A 21255-nucleotide genomic window follows, 5' to 3' on the forward strand; every position below is an offset into this window, starting at 1 on the left:
CTGTGGAGTTAAACAACTTGGGTTGTGTGAAAGTGCTGCACATAACATTTCAGTCTTATATTCTATTGAATTCTAGGTCTGTGTGTCTATCTATAATATCTATCCAAAATATTAGTGGAATAATTTAATTTACTATTGTTGTTTAGTAGTTTCTGATTTTTTTATGACCCAATTTGAGATTGTCATTTCCTTCTCACTTTCATTTTATATATGAGAGAACTTAGAAAAAAAGGGTAGTTACTTGCTCACAGTCTTATAGTTTGGCTGGATTTGAACGCAAGTGTTTCTGACTCCATGCCTTGTGCTTTATTTATTGTGCCACCTAGTTTATTGAATTGACTTCACATCTCTGTCATACATAATCTTGGGGCTACATATCCCTCATTCACTATCTTTCTCATTGTAGATTCCTTTCTTTCCAAGTGATCATGTTATAAAGAAGTTCTTTTACAACCATGAAGTCAACACAATACCATTCACAAACAGTGGCATCTGAGGAACCTTGGCCTCTTCCTTTAGTTCTTGATCTAAACATTCTTCATGATACGGAAATACCATTGTTAGAATAATATTCAAAATGCATATTTTATAGTTCATTTAATATTAACACAATGAATCATTTCAAAAATTATCTCCATGTTCACATTTTCAGGGAATTTTATATGAGTTTATTTTCTAGATACATCTTACTGTAGATTAGACTTAAGGTAGCATTTTCTGAATGTAATTGTGTATGTGTGTTTAGGTACTCGGTAAGCAATTAACGTTCCAGGCACACATTTGCATGCCTCTTAGTCAAATGTGTAAGCATGAAGGTGTGATTTACTGAACAAATGTGGTCTTTAAAGATATGGACTATTAAAATAGGATTTTCAATTCAAAATTTCATCAGATTCATGATTCCTGAGTTCTTCAAAAGATGATAAAATAAGCTACCAATAGTGGTTACTGATATATGTCTGGCATTTTGGATAGTAATATTATCTATAATATTTTATACAACCCATCCAGCAAAACTCCAAATAAGTAAGTAAATAAATAAATGAGACCCAAACTAAAAAGATACTCAAATGGATGTAAATATGGTTCATTAGTATGTATGTCTTGAATAAAATTGGAGGAAGAGATCGGGACTTTGTATTTCATTCAATGATCCCAAGATTTTCCTTGAAAAACTCAAAATAATCCAATCAATTAAATACCAGTATCCTAATCTAAACTCATTTTCTTTCATAGCTTGAAGTCCATTTTCTCTTTTTTGAGTTTATATATTTTAAAGCATACAAAAGGTTTTCCTAAAATAGCTTCAAGTAGCATTAAATTTTTGTTTACTTTAATGCCCCAAATCATTAATACTTCATAATTAGCATTATTTTATTTATTAAAAAGTGGTTTCCAAAATGTAAGAAGCTAATACAGAAGGTCTTTATCTGTTCATCTTTATAGATAAAAAGAAGCAAGGGCATATAGGTAACCTAGGATGCCAGGCCTGGGGTCCGGAGGTCTTGGGATGAAATTCAGCCTCAGACATTTATTAACCACATGATTCTGGGAAAATCAATTAGGCTCAATTGACTAGCCCTTACAACTCTTCTGCCTTGGAATTGACACTTTACATTAATTCTAAGACAAAAGGGTTTTAAAAAATATGAAAAAAATGCTAACCAATTGTCTACACTTAATTTTTTTGGTTATTTTAATTTCTTCTTTCTGTTATACTAAATATATTTTGGTTTTATGGGTTTGGCTTGGGTTTGGAAGACTTGACTTCAGTTTTTGCTTTAGACATTTAGTAACTGTGAGACCATGTTAAATCACTTAATTTCCATTTTCCTCAGTTGGCTCATCTTTAAAATGGAGTTAATAATAGAACCTATTTCGTGAGGATAAAATATGATAACATGTATAAAGCACTTTATAAACCTTAAAAGAGTGGGGTGGGGGCAGTTTATAAGCTCCTGATGATGATGATGGCAATTAAATAATTATCTAAAAATGTATAAATAACTCATAATTTTCCATTTTATCATGGGGAGTAGAAAGGATAAGAATTGATCTGAAAATGGCCATTTTCATGGTGACACAAAAATGTGGTTATGGTTGTCATCTTATAAGAATTTAAAATACCGCAGCTTTGTGGGTTAAAATACATGAATTCCATATAAAGCAATCCCACTAAAAGCAAAGGATATTTGATTTGGATGGCTTAAAAGTTTGAACATGAGTCTATTCCTTTGAGACCACAGACCATTTACCATCACTAGATTGATTTCTTTCTGTGCTAAGGGCTTGATAATACTTTTCAACAGTTCATTTTAAGTAGAATGGTACTTCAAATGCACATTAACCAAGGGGTCTTTGGAGGCTATATTAAGGAAATGAAATTGAGTGGCAGGGAGTCAGTTACATTTAATAAGACACATGAATCTTGATAAGGCTTATATAAATAAAGTAAAATCTTATGAACAAAACAACATACAAACTTCTTTTTTGTGTCTTATAATTTTAAGATACTTGTATTGGTATTAATGAGTCCTTTGTTTAAAAAACACTTTTTTGGATTTCTTCAATTTTTCTAAGTTCATATTTTCCTTCAAGTTAGTCGATAACATTTATAAATTTTTATCACAGATTCTTACCAAATGGTCAGCTTTAAAATTTACCTATCAATCAACCAATCTATAGGTTTTCTGTTGGTTTTTTATGGGAGTGGTGGGCCAGCAGGCAAAAATTATCAAAATAATTCAAATTCCACAATATATATATATTATATAATTTGTTTCATATATAATATGACATTTAAAACAACATTTTCCAAGTTTTTCTAACACTGACATCTTAGACTAATGTAAAATAATATTCTACACTCTTCTTTCCTCAAGAACACAAAAATCCTTATAAAAATAAGAAAATCCTGAAACTTCTAAGTGCTTCAAAACTTTGATAAAGGATTGCTTTCTTCTTGATACTCAGAAATAACTGGCATGATTATCTCCTTGATTGTAATACCTGCAGAATTCCTTGTTTTCTTAAGAGTAAATGTAACATCTCATATAATGCCAACAGTTTTGACCCAGAAAAAGTCATATAAGTTGATGGCTTGTGGCCAGTTGAAATAGGAATTACAGGCATTGATGAGTAAATCTCCTCTTGTTAAGAATCTGGATTAGTCTCATAGGTGTAGAATCACAAAGACTATTCTGTTTCGTAATAAATGTTACAAACTATGGCCAAACAAAATATACAGAACATTGCAGGACATAAAACAGATGACTTTGGTTCCATTAAATTTAAAGTGTTTTTGTGCAAACAAAATCAATACAACCAAGATTAAAAGGCAAACAACAAATTTAGGGAAAAAAATACAGCAAATGTCTCAGAACAAAAGTCTTATTTCTCAAATATACAGAGAACTGAGCATTCCCTAATTGACAAATAGTTAATGGAAATGAACAGGCAATTTGAAAAACAATACATTAAAATTATCTTTAATCACATGCAAATATATGAAATCACTGTTAATTAGAAAAACTATTAAAACATCTCTTGTAGCAGTCCACCCCTAGCTATGGGCAAGGGGAACAGTTGGTATGTGCAGATTGCCTTAAAAGAGAGCATGCTCAGTCTTGCTTATGGCTGGGAAGGCCTCTGACCCTTGACCCCAGCTTCCCCCAGGTTAGGCGGGAAAATAGATTTCTTTGTTCTCGCCTGGTTAAGAGAAACCACACCTATGCCTTGCCATTAACCAATGAGGATCATCCCTATGTACTGTGTATCAAAGTGTATAAGTAGCCCAGCAAGCTCTGCCTCTCGCTCTCTCTCTTTCTCCTTCTTTTTCAGGCTAGCTGATGGCTGTCCTGGCAGGAACTTGGCCTCTGGCCAAGCTCCATCTTTAATCTTTCTCTTTCACCTCTCTGACCTGTGTGGTATTAAATGTGAATCTCTGGACTAGTAAAAGCCTTCGGAAGGGTCCTTTGATCAGAGCTTAGCTGTGGCTCATTGATAATTAATAAAGACTCATTCTGACCACCTCATATCTCTAATTTGACTCCGTCATCCCCCTCGTGGTATCTAAAATTTCTATCCTGTCTCTATCTTCCTACCTTGAAGCCCCTCTCACCTCTGAGAGAGCTTCATCTCTGGGGTAATTCTTCACACCTATTAGAATGGCTGACATAAGGAAAAAGGAAAATAATAAATGTTGAAGATGTGAAAAAATTGAAACACTAAGACATTGTTGGTAGAACTTTGAATAGCTACAACCATTCTAGAGAAAAAATTCAAAACCATTCCCAAAGGGCTACAAAATTCTATGTACCCTTTGACCTATCAATATCACTACTAGGTCTGTATCTCAGAGAGAATAATATAGGGTAAAAGGATCTTTTTGCACACACACACAAAAAAAAATTACCACCTCTTTTTATGATAACCCCAAAACTGGATACTTAAAAAGAGATCAATTGAAGAATGGCTGAACAAAATGGGGTATATGATTATAATGGAATATTCTTGGGCCATAAGAAATGAGAAAGGAGATAATCTCAAAAAACCCTGGAAAAACAAAGTGATGCAAAGTGAAATAAGAACCAAGATAACATACATTGTGACAAGAATATGACATGAAGATCACCTGTGAATGACTTGATTATTAACAAGGCAAGAATTCAGAACAACTACAAGGGATCTCAAAAAAGGATATCCACTGCCATAAAAGGAAACAGTTCAAAGAAGATGATATTCTTCACTTTTTTTCCCACATGAATTTTTGAGTATAAGCAATATGTCTTGTTTCACAAATGATGAATATGAAAATATGAATTATATGATAACATATGTATAATCTATGTCAGATTACCTGCTTTCTTGGGAAATGATGGAGTGGGAGGGAAGGAGAGAACATGGATTGAAGAATGTCAGAAAACAAACACTAAAAATTAGTATCAACATTTAATATGGAAAAAAGATAAATAAAAAAATAAATAAAAATAAAAGATAAATATTACAAACAAATCAAAAATGACTAGATCAGATAAGGGCTGTTATAGGGTTGTTATACATACTGGAAATGATGTCTTGAGTTGGGCATGAATTGGATTTAAGTGAGACAATTTTACACAAAGTCATCAGCCTCTCTTTCTCTTCTAGAGCCAACCAAGTTTAGTAGCAAGACAAAGGAAGACACAGTTGATGATTTTGGAGTCTTTGATGTGTGATTAAGTTCTAAGTTTTGTTTTCTTTTTCATTGTGTCTGTTTTAGCTGAATTCATGGCCACTTAAAAAACATTTTAGTATTCACTCCTTTGGGGTAGATATCCTACTAACTCATGAATGGGTTTGAGGTCTATCAGTTAGCCCCCATTTGGTTTAGTCCATTTGCCAATATGATTTTACCAGAGTGTGGCCACTGGACAGGATAGAGCTTCTTGAAACCAAAGGTGAAAGTTGTATGAAGGTGGACCGCAAAGGTGAATAAGCCATCCTCAAAAGAGCTCAACAAGCCCTCACACCAAGTGTGCTACTCTTTCTTGACATTTGATTTAAATTACTTCAGTTCAAGAAAACATTTTATTTTACCATCCTTGAATTCTTTATTGCTGGGCACTGTCTTGATATGACCTAATGACTATAGCTATATATCTATGGACATAGATATGAATGAGTATGTGCTTCTAGCATTCAAGGGAGCTTCTTCCTCTTGGCAAAAAGCTGATCCTTAAAAGTAGATGAAATCTTTTTTTTTTTCAGTGTTTTAAAGCGCTTTCCTCCTCTTTATTACATAGTTCCTTCATAGTCAATGATCCATTTTAGATCATGAATTTAGTTCTCAAAAGAATACTATGTGGAGGCAATTGGGTGACTCAGTGTATTGAGAGCGAGGTCTAGAGACAGGAGGTCCTGGGTTCAAATTTGACCACAGACACTTCCCAGATGTGAGACCCTGGGCAAGTCATTTAACCCCCATTGTCTAGCCCTTACTACTCTTCTGCCTTGGAGCCAATACCCAGTATTAAACCCAAAAGGGAAGTTAAGGGTTTAAAAAAATGTTTTCTAGTCCAAAAAAATTTACATTTTGAGCTTAGAAAATAAATGTTCGTGATAATTTCTAATCAATTTATATTTATAGCAGAAATAAAGAATAAAACATTAACTCATTTGGATAATATTTAAGTTATATTTTATTTCTCTATACATTATACTTAAATAATTATTATAGAAATGATCAACTTAAATTTTTTTGTTAAATAATTAGATTTTTTTTCTAAATTAACAGAAGGAAAATTATCTTTGTTTCTGGATTCTGACAAAATGACTACATTTTTTCATTCAATAAGACCCAAACTGTTGTATTCCATAGATTCTATAATTCTCTTGAAATAGAATATTGTATATGTAGCCTGAAGTTAAAGTGTGTAATTGATAGATTTAAAGAAAATAATTATTAATCACAAATTTTAAAATTTTCTTTGTAATTATTTTAATGGCTTCATGGGAAGTAAGTCTGATCTTTGACTATAAAATGACTATAAAAATGACATAGTTATATAATTATTTTTCAGCAGTTTTAATGAAAGTGGGAAAATAGATGTTGAATAATTGGGAATATGCACACACATACACATACTATAGATACCTGGGCATATATACATATAGACACATCTGTATGCCTAGATGTATACACATCTTTAAAGAATTCCACATATGAGAAGAAATGAGAATCATTTAGATAAAATACAAATATTTTAAAAGACATTTAATTAAAACCTTGACTCACAACATGAACTTTATTACTGAAACAATCACCCAAATTCAGATTTTTTCATTTTATTAATATGCTTTTGCATTAACTAAGCATCTCTGCTTTCTTAGATATGAAAGAGGAAATTGGAAAAGACTTCTCCAGTCAGTTTGTCTGATCCTGTGTACACAACTCACTAGTTCTTTAAGAACCTAAAAAGAGAAGTGTTTATTGATCATCTGGTAGCCAAATTTGTTCTACAATAGAATCCATCAGTACGCAAATTGTTTTACTCATTTGTTGCTCCTCCTCTGTCCAGATGCATGAACCTGCTGTTTTGTTTTGTGATTCTACTTACTTCCATATAGCTTTGCTGAATTTGTATTCAATCCCCAAACTAGGCTCCTTGATTCTTGGCTTTTTTCCTTGATTGGCAGGGAACTTCCTTCTATAAAAATAAGATGAGCGCTCTCCTTTTGCTTTTTAGTTTTTCTACTTTTGCATTTTGTTCTAAATATAAAAAAAAACAAACAAAACTTCACTGAAAAAGCTTTACTTGTTTCATTCACTCTTCTATTAAATGTAGATTTCCTTAGCTGACATTTTTGCTAATGTTGATGAAAGTTCCTTTTATGAACACTTTATTTTATTGACTTCATTATTTTTGTTCTTTCTTATTGTAATAATATTACATTATTTGGTAGTAAAGAGTTATTTTCCTTAATAGATTAAAAAAAATTCATCCTACCATTGAAAGATTCTTGGAATTGTTTCTATCTTTCAATGCAAATAATTTTCTATTCTCTTTAATGATTGTCTTCTAAAAATTGGCATTCAAAATATTCAAGCATATTAATTATAAGAACATTTTGACGTAAGAATCCTCCTGGGTTATAACACAGAATGCCATATAAGTAAATTGTGTAGAATTGGAGTACTGAAGGTAGGCACAAACTTCATTGGAGTTAAAACATTTGCGGACAAGCCAGGCTTTCAATTTAACTTTGTACATTGGGAGAAGAAATTTGATCTTGCAATTTCTACTAGGAAATATTTTCCCATTAGATGCACTCCTACCTTGGCCAGCTTTTAAGCTTGAACAAGAAAGGTCCTTTGTATGTACTAATCTCATAGTTGAAAATACTATATTTGAAATGAATGTTTAGTGTTGGCACTGACTATTGATAAGGAATTCATTTCAGAAAGTAGATAGAATATCAAAAACAATTTAATCATCTCAACTTTTCCCAGTGGTTTCTTTTACTGTAATGTTATGCTAAATTAAGTTTTGGAGGCATACAATTCTAACATATTCCTGTCTTTTCTGAACCTATTAAATATTTTAATATCTAGATTATAAATATTTTAGCAGCTATACCATGTAATTGTCAGTGTTTTTTTTTTCTTCTCAATTTGAATTTTCTTTGTGAAATAAAAAACAAACTATATTTTGAGTTTGTTTTTTTGCTTTCCTATTACTTAATTTGTGGGAAATTTTGGTTGAAAGATACGTAACAGTTGTCCTCATTTTGAAGTTGAAGGTGAAGCATACTATTTAACTACTTGAGCCATTTAAAAACGTTAACTTGCTACTTTGTCCCTAAAAGAAAAATATGAAGATAACTTTGACAAAGGTTTGCAAAAATACTGCTTTTTAACACGGTTTTAGCTTTGTTAATTGCAATGATGCATTAAAGAAAAGACTACAAATGACATAGATCTAAAAGTTTCGTTCTGTAAACTTTCCATTGGAACATCAGAAGTTTCTTTAAAAACAACACTTTTATAATGCCGTAGTTCAATAAAACCTGTTTGGAAGCCCTTGGTTGGAAAATGGCAGTAACAAAATGAAGATGAAGCCCATACTTTCACATTTAAAGTTTGAGTCATAATGAAAATGCAAATACTGATGATTGATGGCATTTTTATGCCAGCTGTTATTTAGACTAAGATACATAATGCCAGCATTTTACCTTACTTTCATAATTATATGCCTACAATGTTACCATCTGTTCTAAGGAATATCATTAGTTTTTATAGTCATTCAGTTTTACAGTATACTATATGTAAAAATTTTGAGTTCAGATTTAAATAGATCTTAAATAGATTAGATCTTGAGCTAAAGTCTTCTATAGTATCCATAGAAGCCAAATTATTTCCAACCCAAGTATGATACTTTAAGTCGATTGTTTTCCCTATAATTTTTTCATCAAACAATAAAAAGAATTTAAGTATAAATACGATTTCATATGTATGATACTATTATAGCTGGACCTGACTGGTTGACCAAGACTGCTATTGCAGTGGAATGAAGCACTCTTAGATCATTCAACAATTTGCAAAAAAAAAAAAAGTTTACTTAGTTATAGCATAGAAAAGATATCAGAGAAGAACATCACAATAGTCGATTTAGGAAGACATAGTTCTATCATCTCCATATGGAAGCTTTCTAGTTAGCAGGGCAAGGAGTGGTGATTCATGAAGTCTTAGGGCAGATGCCAAGTCTTAAGAACCGTAACCCCTCATGAGTGGACCCTTTTATATTCTTATGTGACAAGTATGTTACATAAACAAAACCAGCAGCTTCCTAAAAATGTAGTCAGGAGAGGTGCAGTTCTGGATAAATTGATTCCTATGGACTATTTTGTGGCATTTTATGGGAAATCTAGTTTTGTTTTGTTTTTAAACCCTTACCTTTTGTCTTGTAGTCAATACTGAGTATTGGCTCCAAGGCAGAAGAGTGGTAAGGGCTAGGCAATGGGGGTCAAGTGACTTGCCCAGGGTCACACAGCCAGGAAGTGGCTGAGGTCAGATTTGAACCTAGGACCTCTTATCTCTAGGGCTAGCTCTCAATCCACTGAGCTACCCAGCTGCCCCCTGGGAAATCTAGTTTATCCTATATTGAAGTATGGCAAATATTGTTCCTATGAAAGTAATCTATGCCTCTCATATTCACTCTTCTCTATATAGTTTAGAAACTTGGGAAATACATATATCTATGGTTTTGAAAATATTTCTCAGCACCCTCATTGATTCCCTGAACTTCCTAGCCAGAATTCCATCATCAAATCCAAACCGTATACCTGTTTTTTCCCTGTTTACAGGTATACAAGTGATTCTCTCAGAGTTCTATTTTTCTAACAGTAGCATACCTGAGAAAGTTCTATCATGTCTATCTATCTATCTATCTATCTATCTATCTATCTATCTATCTAACTATCTATCTATATCTACCTACCTATCTATCTACTATCTAATCAGTCTGTCTTTCTGTTTGATCTATCTGTCTGTCTATCTATCTATCTATCTATCTATCTATCTATCTATCTATCTATCTATCTATCTATCTAACTATCTATCTATATATACCTACCTATCTATCTACTATCTAATCAGTCTGTCTTTCTGTTTGATCTATCTGTCTGTCTGTCTATCTATCTATCTATCTATCTATCTATCTATCGATCTATCGATCTATCGATCTGTCAGTCTATAATCCTTTTGATCTAGATCTAGTAGTTGCCAGAGATCTATCTTTACTAAAATCCTATTTAGGGTCTTAAATTTTTTCTTACTTCTCTTTTTATAAGATATTTCTAGGCATAAAACTGACACATTGGTGAGCCAAATAATAATATCTTGCTGTCTCCTTTCTTTGTAATTCAACTAACTTATTTTGTAAGTACTCAGATTCAGTAATTTTGTAAATATATATATATATGCATACATGTATGTAAAGGATAAATGTTTTGGTAGTATTTCAATATCTTTTATGCCTTTAAGTGGGATATTTTTTCTCTCTTCTTGTCTCTTTAATCATGCTCATTTCTACTTTGACCTTGTCTGAGGTCATGATGATCACACCTGTTTTTTTTTTTTTTTTATTTACCTGAGGCAGGTAACGCCTCCTCTAGCTCCTTACGTTAACTCCAGGTGAACTTTTATATTTTAACTATGTTCCTTATTAACCTCTTATTGATGAATTCTGTTAACTAATCCATTTTGCTATACTTGTTTATTTATTGACTGTCTTCATTCTGCTCACTTTAAATATTATGATTACTAATTTGATTTTTCTCATTCATCCTATCAAAATATGGTAGAACAACATACTGCACAACTCACACTGTCTACTTTTGCAATTTTATCCCTATTCCTTTTACCCAGCTCACATCTCAGTCATTGATTCTTACATTTCCTTTTTTCCACTTAACACTTATTTTTTAACACACCATCCATAAATGTATGCTATGCTCTCTTAAAAGTACACTGTTCTCTATCTCTAAACTACTCTATCCCTGTCCCCATGGAATTTAATTATTTTGTATGTATGTGTGTTCAACTCTTTCTTATCTACTTCAGATAATCTGAGATTCATGAAGAGTGTTCTCCCTGTCAACATGGAAATCTAGAGATCCCCAGTTTATTTAGTTTGAGTGTAGAAACCCCAGGTTTTGACCTTGTCACAGGAGAGGTTTCCTGCTGAGGGAAGATCCCACTTCACCAGACAGTGAACTTCCTGGTAGTTTGGGTGGGAACAGCTAATCCCATCCAATATTAAACATCCCTTTTGTCCCAATGGTTTCTTCCCCCTAGGCTAAAGTCCATGACCAAGGTGACCCAGCCCTAGGCTGAGTCTTTCCCTTTTGTGTCCATTGTGGGGCCCCAGCCCCTCACTATTATTCCTGTCTGGAACTTCTCATTTTCCTTTCTCACCATTGTAAAGTCAATCAACTGTCCCTCTAATCCTAGAGCCCCCAGGTCATCTAGAGTGGTACATAGGTTCCCCAAGTTCTTTTGTTCCTCGGAGTCCATCCTGAGTCGGTGGCACTCCCAGGGGCTGGTGACCAGAGCGTCTTGACTCCGGTGCAGTCTTGGAAATCAGCTCTGTTGTCGTAGTAGCAGCTCTAACCCCTTTTCCCTTGATTAAAGAGTGATTTTGACTATTTAATAGTTCTGTGTTTTTCCTAGTTGACATCCCCTACCCCAAATTCTGTTTGCATACTCTTCTTGTGGTACATACAAATTTTGAGAAATAGTAAATTCCTTTCCTCAATCTTAATTTCTTTCTTTGACAAATCCCTTCCCTCAAAAATCAGAACAAAACCCACCCATCTCTGCATTTCTCTTTCTTTGTTCCTTCTGTAATCCTTAACAGAATTAAGAAGGAAGACTTTCTCCCTATTAAATGTCAGCACTAGATCATCAATTTATCCTGTCAGATTCCTTGATTTTTTTATTTAATTATGGTTTTTGCATTTACTATATAATTTTTATAAGATCTATTCAGCTATTTTTAGAGCTCTCTAGGTAGATTTCATAGAGATTAGAGCAGCTAGAAGCAGGGAATGGGAAAGGTGAGTCCTATTTGGTTCCTATTCTGTAAGGAGTCCTTCTGGGGCCCACGGATGGAATTCTGTGCTGGCATGCTGGGGGGGGGGGGGCAGGTCGTTTGCATCATTGCAGCATGGCAAAGTACCCCTGTACTATAACTATATTTTTCCAGAAGAGTATATGTTCTTCTGTTAAATCAACTTAAGTTTGAAAGAAAAACATCATTTGCTCTTTGGCTGCCACATTATGTTGTTGGTAAATATTGAGCAAATAGTCTGCTAAAATCCCTCTTTATGTATTGGTCTAGCCACATCCTCCTAGTATGCCCTGTATTTACATGAATTTTAAAGGTTCCTAAAAGTTTCTCAACCAAATTTTTTCTCAGGATACTAGATGCTTCTTCTAAATCTGATGACTTGAACTCATTGGGAACATTTACATGCTCTTAAAAAATCTTTACATATATATTTAAGTCCACTGTTAAATGAATTTTGCTTTGCAATGTCTGGAAAGAATTATCCTCAGTAGAGTAAGTAATAGCACAAAAGTAGTTCTTCCCTTTCTCTCCCATTGTCTTATTCACTCCATCTGATTCCTTCCTTGATCTTCTTTTTGCCTCCAACATCATTAAACATCTCTTGCCATTCATTGCAAATTTCTACTCTTCTGGACCTTAGCATTCCTGGCATTTTTTAGAGGCCTGGATTATGTTACATTTTTTGTTTCTCCTGCCTGCTCTTGTTTCCATCTTATGCATGTCTTTTATAAAGTGGACTTGGTAGATGAGTTGCATGGGCAGCTGTATCATTTTCTATATTAAGATCATTCTCTTTTTAAAAAGTAAAACCATATGCTATTTTTTTTTGCCAGGTTTTCATACTGGAGAGAATCTTTCCCAATTGAGTTAACTTCACCTGTGGAAGTTGAACCTATAGGATCCTAGCTATTCTTTTAAAAATTATTTGAAAGGTCAGCCAGGTTGGAGATAGGAGATCCTGGGTTCAAATTTGACCTCCAACTCTTCCTGGCTATCTGAGCCGAGGCAAATCATATAAACCCCATTTCCTGGCCCTTACTGCACTTCTCTCTTGAACCAATAAACAGTACTGATTTTAAGATTAATGATAACTTTTTTTTAATTAAAAATTTTTTATTTTAATGCCTCTTTCTTAAATTCTATACTATCTGTTAATCTGTGATAATCAGGTCATCTTGAATGTTTTTAATTTTAATATTTTAATATATATATTTTTTCCCAAGTTTACATGATTCATTTTCTTTTCCTCCCCTCTTCCCTTCCCCCTCCCAGAGCCAACAGGAAATTCCACTGGGTTATATAAATGGTATCACTTGATACCTACTTTTTATATTATTCATTTTTGGTCTTTTAAAACCAAAACCCAAAATCATATACTCATATAAACAAGTGATAAGTCACATTTTTTCTTCTGCATTTCTACTCCCACAGTTCTTTCTCTCAATGTGGACAGTCCCTTGGGTTTATCCCAGATCATTGCATTGCTACTAGTAGTAAAGTCTATTACTTTGGATTATTCCACAATGTTTCCACTTTCTGTGTACAATGTTCTCTTGGTTCTGCTCGTTTCACTCTCCATCAGTTCATGGAGGTTCTTCCAATTCATGTAGAAATACTCCAGTTCATCATTCCTTAGAGTACAATAGTATTCCGTCACCATCATATACCACTACTTGTTCAGCCATTCCCCAATAGCGGGACAAATCCATATTTTCTATTTTTTGCCACCATAGAAAGTATAGCTATGAATATTTTTGTAAAACCCCTTTTTATTATCTCTTTGAGATACAAACCGAGTAGTCATCTCACTTATATTAAAAAGCATACTCGTATATGACAAACCCAAAGATTCCACATTTTGGGACAAAAGTCCACTATTTCATAAAAACTGCTGGGAAAATTGGAGGACAGTGTGGGAAAGATTAGGTTTAGATCAACACTTCACACCCTACACCAAGATAAATTCAAAATGGGTGAATGACTTGAACATAAAGAAGGAAACTATAAGAAAATTAGGCGAACACAGAATAGTATACATGTCAGACCTTTGGGAAGGGAAATACTTCAAAACCAAGCAAGAATTAGAAAGAGTTACAAAATGCAAAATAAATAATCTGGATTACATCAAATTAAAAAGATTTTGTACAAACAAAACCAATATAACTAAAATCAGAAGGGAAGCAACACATTGAGAAATAATCTTCATAAAAACCTCTGATAAAGGTTTAATTACTCAAATTTACAAAGAGCTAAATCAATTGTACATAAAATCAAGCCATTCTCCAATTGATAAATGGTCAAGGGACATGGATAGGCAGTTTTCAGCCAAAGAAATCAAAACTATTAATAAGCACATGAAAAAGTGTTCTACATCTCTTATAATCAGAGAGATGCAAATCAAAGCAACTCTGAGGTATCACCTCACACCTAGCAGATTGGTCAATATGATAGTAAAGGAAAGTAATGAATGCTGGAGGGGATGTGGCAAAACTGGGGCACTAATACACTGCTGGTGGAGTTGTGAATTGATCCAACCATCCTGGAGGGCAATTTGGAACTATGCCCAAAGGGCACTAAAAGACAGTCTGCCCTTTGATCCACCCACAGCACTGCTGGGTTTGTACCCCAAAGAGATAATAAGGAAAAAGACTTGTACAAGAATATTCATAGCTGCACTCTTTGTGGTGGCCAAAAATTGGAAAATAAGGGGATGCCCTTCAATTGGGGAATGGCTGAACACATTGTGGTATCTGTTAGTGATGTAATGCTATTGTGCTAAAAGGAATAATAAAGTGGAGGAATTCCATGGAGATTGGAACAACCTCCAGGAAGTGATGCAGAGTGAGAGGAGCAGAACCAGGAAAACATTGTACACAGAGACTGATACACTGTGGTACAATCGAAGGTAATGGACTTCTCCATTAGGGTCAATGCAATGTCCCTGAACAATCTGCAGGGATCTAAAAAACACTATCTACAAGCACAGGATAAACTGTGGGAGTAAAAACACTGAGGAAAAGCAACAGCTTGATTACAGGAGTGGAGGGGATATGACCGAGAAGAGACTCTAAATGAACACTCTAGTGCAAATACCAACAACATGGAAATGAGTTAGAATCAAGAACACAGCTGACACCCAGTGGAATCGTGCGTCAGCTATGGGAGGGGTGGGGAGGAAAAGAAAATAATCTTTGTTTCCAATGAACAATGTTTGGAAATGACCAAATAAAGTAATGTTTAATTTTTAAAAAAAGCATGCTCACTTTCTCTAAAGTTTCCCATCTTTTATGATTTGAGAACTGTGGTTCATCTTTTTTTTTTTATCAAATTCACAGAATATCTTTTTTAATCATTACTTCCTTATACTGTGATTTCCTTGTTTCAAACACATTAAAGTCACTACATTATCCATTTTCTGTGCATGTATATGAATATGGGAGGACATCAACCATCTTTCTTAATCTTGTCTCCTTTGTGTCACCAAGTATGTGCAAAATGATAGTTCTTCCTCTGTTGTGTCTACAACTATGTTTCTTGATATCTTTTACCTTTTAAAATGATATATAGAATAATTCAATAAGAGGGTTGAGTGGTATAGGGGGAAATTCATGTAATATAAAAATAAAAGAATGGAAAGGAGACTAAATAAGCCTGTGAAATTTTTAAAATTATATTGGGGTACCTAGAGATGTAAGGAATGCTGTGACTGGGTTTGGGCCAGTGTTATTCAGCTGGGGTTGAAGGAATCACTCCAATTACATTTGAACAGGGAGAAAAGGTTCATGGAGTTGGGGCAGACAGCCTACAATTTCTTGGACTCCTCACCTCATTGGCAGCAAAATGGTGGCAGCCTGGACTGAACCCAGGGGACAACCCTTACTCTTTTTTGTCTCCTTTCTTTCATTATCATGTCAGAAACAAAATGTTTTTAGCAGGAGAAGCAATATTCATTTCTGTAGAAGAACAGGGAAGTTGGCAGATTATGTCAGACAGTGGTGCATTAATAACCACAGGGGAATTTTGTATATTGGTGCCAAAACACTGATGCCTAGGCAGATATAAAATGCTGATGTACTCACAGAACAACAAAATCTTGTAGATGGAAGGAATTTAAAGGGCATCAATTCCAATATATATTGTTTGCTTGTGTATATACACATATATGCATATAAATATATACCTATATACACAAATGCATATGATTAGATAGATAGCTATATACATAAATGAAAAGGTTTAGTGAAGGTTACTTAGATTATCTTTCTAAGGAAAATAAAATTTAGGACTGCCTTTACACTTACAAGGAAATTATTTCCCATATAGATGTTTCATGTAGCATTTCTATCCCTTTTCAACCTATATAATTGTATTATTTGGTGAGCAACTGACCACCATAATACTGAACGGAGGCAAAAGAAAGAAAAAGAAGAGGTTTCCCATTAGTGGAGAAATTGCTTTTGAGCAATGATGAAAATAGTAGAGAGGACCCAAAGATTAAAAACCTGACAAAATGTAATTATTGAGTTTGGTTGGGTGAGCAACTATCTGGTAATTAAAGTCTATTAAACAATTTCATTTTTAAATAAGTCAAAAAATAGAGAATAAAACAGAAAGAAAGAAAGAAAAGTAATGGGAAGAAGAGAGATGTTGAGATTAAAATAGGAAATGAGGAAACTAAACTATAATACTTTGCAGATGATATGATGGCATACTTAAAGAATCCTAGAAAATCAACAAAAAGGCTAGTTGAAACTTTAGCAACTTTAGCAAAGTTGCATGGTAAAAATAAACGCACATAAATCATCAGTATTTCTGTATATTTCTAACAAAATTCAGCAGCAGGATTTGGAAAGAGAAACTCCATTTCAAATCACTCTAGACAATATAAAATATTTAGGAATCTATCTGCCAAGACACAGGATTTATATGAACACAATTACAAAATATTTTTCACACAATTAAAACTAGATATAAGTAATTGGAAAAACATTCATTGCTCATGGGTAGGACAAGCTAATATAACAAAAATGATAATCCTACACAAATTAATCTACTTATTCAGTGCCAGGCCTATCAAACTACAAAAATAACTTTTTTATAAAATTAGAAAAAGATTATTATTCATCTGGAAGAACAAAACATCAAGAATATCAAGGGAACTAATGAAAAAAATGTGAAGGATGGGGACTTAGCAGTAACAGTTCTTAAACTGTATTATAAAGTAGTGGTCATCAAAACAATATGGTACTAAGAGGTAGAAGGGTGGATCAGTTGAATAGACTAGGAGCAAATGACCTCAGCAAGATAGTGTTTGATAAACTGAAAGATCTCAGCTTTTGGGACAAGAACTCACTATTTGAAAAAAACTGCTGGGAAAATTGCAAAACAGTATGGGAGAAATTAGGTTTAGATCAACAGCTCACACTCTATACCAAGATAAATTCAAAATGGGTGAATGACTTAAATATAAATAGTGAAATCATAAATACATTAGGTGAACACGGAATGTCAGATCTATGGGAAAGGAAGGAATTTAAGACCAAGCAAGAGATAGAGAATATTACAAATATAAAATGAATGTTTGATTATTTCAAATAAAAAGTTTTCATATTAAAAAAAACAAAGCAACAAAATTAGAAGAAAAGCAACAAACTGGGGAAAAATGTTATAACAAAATTCTGACAAAGGTTTGATTTCCTAAATATATAAGGAATTAAGTGTAATTTACAAACAGTAGTGCCATTCCCCAATCAACAAATGGTCAAGGGACATGAATAGGCAGTTTTCATATGAAGGAATCAAAACTATCAATAAGCATATGAAAAAAAATTTCTAAATCTCTACTGATTAGAGAATGCAAATTAAAATAACTCCAAGGTACCACTTCACAACCTAACAGACTGGCCAACATGGCAGCAAAGGAAAGTGATAAATGCTGGAGGGGATGTGGCAAAATTAGGACACTAATACACTGCTGGTGAAGTTCTGAATTGGTTCAACCATTCTGGAGGGCAATTTGGAACTATGTGCAAAAGGCTTTAAAAGAATACTTGCCTTTTGATCCAGCCATACAACTTCTGGGTGTGTACCCCAAAGAGATAATGAGGAAAATTACTTGTATGAGAATATTTATAACCATATTCTTTGTGTTGACAAAAAATTGGAAAATGAGGGGATGTCCATTGATTGGGGAATGGCTGAATAAGTTGTGGTGTATGATGGTGATGGAACTATTGTGCTGTGTTAGAGTGATGAGGTTTTGGGGGATGTGATAGTATGAATTGTAATGGGCCACTATCAGGTTGCTCACTGTGGACTGAAAGACCAAAAGAAACTCAAACTAGGGCAGAGCCTGGTCTGAGATCAACACAGAGACCGCTCAGTAACAGGAAAGTATTTTAATTAAACAGGGACAGGCTGAAAGGGGAATAAGGTAACCCTGATACTAATTTTCCTCTAACTAGAGTCCCCAAGATCTAAATGTCTCTTCACAGAGAGTCTTCACAGAGTTGGTCTACACTACACCTCACCTCAATTATCTAAAATTCCCAGTCTCTGCTCTAGTTAATTCTGCTGTAACCCCTCTACCCCCGCCACCTTAGTAAGTATTGAAGGGAAATGGTCTCTGGGAAGATTAGCAGTACCCAGGGAAAAATCCCAAATCCAGATGGTCTTAGATCTCATTCACAACAGCTGCACTTGACTGGATGTTGAGTCAGGCTAGCTATAGTTCAAGGATCTTCTTTTTGGGAATCACAGCTATTAACAGGAAGGATGGGTAAAGGAAATCCACCAAGTATATTGGCCATAAAGCCTCACAGATGCTAGCAGTCAGCAAACCATCAGAGAGACTGCTGCTGAGTTTTTTTCACACTACCCCCATTTTTCAAGTTTCCAGAAACCTTTCCTGCTTCTCTCATGTCATTCTCACTTACAAACCTTCTTCTCATGCTTCTTACCCTCTCTTACCTATAAAAGCTGAAAAGAATAATAAACTGGAGGCCTTCTATGTGAACTAGAAAGACCTCTAAGAATTGAAACTGATGCAGAGCAAAAGGAACAGAAACAGAACACTGTACACAGATACAGAACTGAATATAATAGACTTCTCTACTAGCAGCAATGCTATGATACTAGACAACACCGAAGAACTTATGAAAAAGCATGCCATCCACATCCAGAGAAAGAACTGTGGGAGTAGAAGTGCAGAAGAAAAAAAAACAGCATTGTTTTGATATACATTTCTCTAATCATTAGTGATTTAGTGAACTTTTTCCATTTGATCTTTGATAACTTTGATTTTTTCTTCTGAAAATTTCCCATTCATATTCTTTGATCATTTATTAATTATCTCTCATTTTTATAAATTTTGACTCAGTTTATCAGATGTTTGAGTAATAAAACTTTTATTTGAAAATTTTATTTTAATTCCCCATAAACCCTAATTTTCTTCTTTCCATCTAATTTTGCCCACATTAGTTTTGTGTGCAAATTTTTTAAAATTATCTTCTTTTTATTTTAATAACAAATTTCCACATAAGTTTTCCAGAATGATTTGATTAATGTTGTCTCTGTCCCTTCCTCCTGGGCGTAACTATATTTTCCATGACTTCACATGAGTAATGGGCAGGATAGAGGGAGATTCAGAACTCAAAATTTTAAAATACAACCTAACAGACTGGCCAACATGGAAGCAAAGGAAAGTGATAAATGTTGGAGGGGATGTGGCAAAATTGGGACACTAATACACTGCTGTTGAAGTTCTGAATTGGTTCAACCATTCTGGAGTTTGGAACTATGAAAAAGTTTCTTGGTAGTTTGATAGCTAAGGCACTGAATAAGTGCTCCATTCACCAGAGTTACAGAGCCTAAAATTAATTTGTTGTTTTTTTGTTACCAGAAAAGAAAAAAGTCTGGAAAATGTTCAAGCAACAACAAAAAAAGAAGCTCAACATTGAAAGTTATTTTTGTGACAGAAAAGTCCAAGATATAAACTCAGAAAAAAAAGACACCAAAGTCAATACTGATTCATTCAAAGATTCTAAAAAAATAGAAATTACACTCAAGTCCCCCCGAAAAAAAAATTAGAGGAGTTCAATTTTTTTTTTAATCCAAAAAGAGAAGTGGAAGAAAAACTGAGAAAAGAAATGGGAGTAATACAGGAAAATCATGAAAAAAAGTGTCAACAGATTGTTAAAGGAGGAAAAAAGAAAATACTGACAAAATTAAAACCTTAAAAAACAGAATAGTTCAATTGGTAAAGAGACCCAAATATTCAATGAAGAGAACGCCGTAAAAAAGCAGAATTTGACAAATATAAAAAGACATGCCAAAATATGTGGAAGAGAAGAGCTTTTAAAGGCAGAATTGACCCTATGGGAAAAGAGGCACAAAAAAAATTCAATGAGTAAAAACTTTTTTTCCAAAGTAGAAATGACCAAATAGAAAAAGACATACAAAATCTCACTTGAGAAAATCATGTTTAAAAATTAGAATTGGGCAAGTAGAAGCTAATGACTCCATGAGATATCAAGAAACAATTAAATAAAGTTAAAAGAATGAAAACAATAGAAGATAATATGAATTATCACATTGGAAAAATAAATGACCTGGAATAAATCCCAGAGATTTAAGAATTTAAATTTATTTTTAATTTTTAAAATTATTTAATATTTTAATTTAATATTTAAAATAATTTAAATAAAATTATCTAATAATAATTTAAGAATGATTGGACTACCTAAAAGCCATAATAATAGTAAAAAAGGAGCCCACACATTATTTTTCAAGAAATTATCAGGAAAAAATATCCTTAAATTCTAGAACCAGAAAGTAAAATAAAAACCGAAAGAATCTACCAATCACCTCCTAAAATAGATCTCAAATAGAAAACTCCTAGCAATAATATAGCCAAATTCCAGAACTTCCAGGTCAAGAAGAAAATATTGCAATCAGCCAAAAATAAACAATCCATATATCTTGGAGCCACAGTCAGGATAACACCAGAATTATCAGTTTCTACATTAAATGATCAAGGACCTATAATAGGATATTTCAGAGGACAAAAGAATAGTACTTCAACCAAGAATCATTTATCCAACAAAACTAAGCATGATCCTTCTGGGATAAAATGGATATTCGATAA

Source organism: Monodelphis domestica, chromosome 3 (assembly GCF_027887165.1).
Source record: "Monodelphis domestica isolate mMonDom1 chromosome 3, mMonDom1.pri, whole genome shotgun sequence".
NCBI lineage: Eukaryota > Metazoa > Chordata > Mammalia > Didelphimorphia > Didelphidae > Monodelphis > Monodelphis domestica.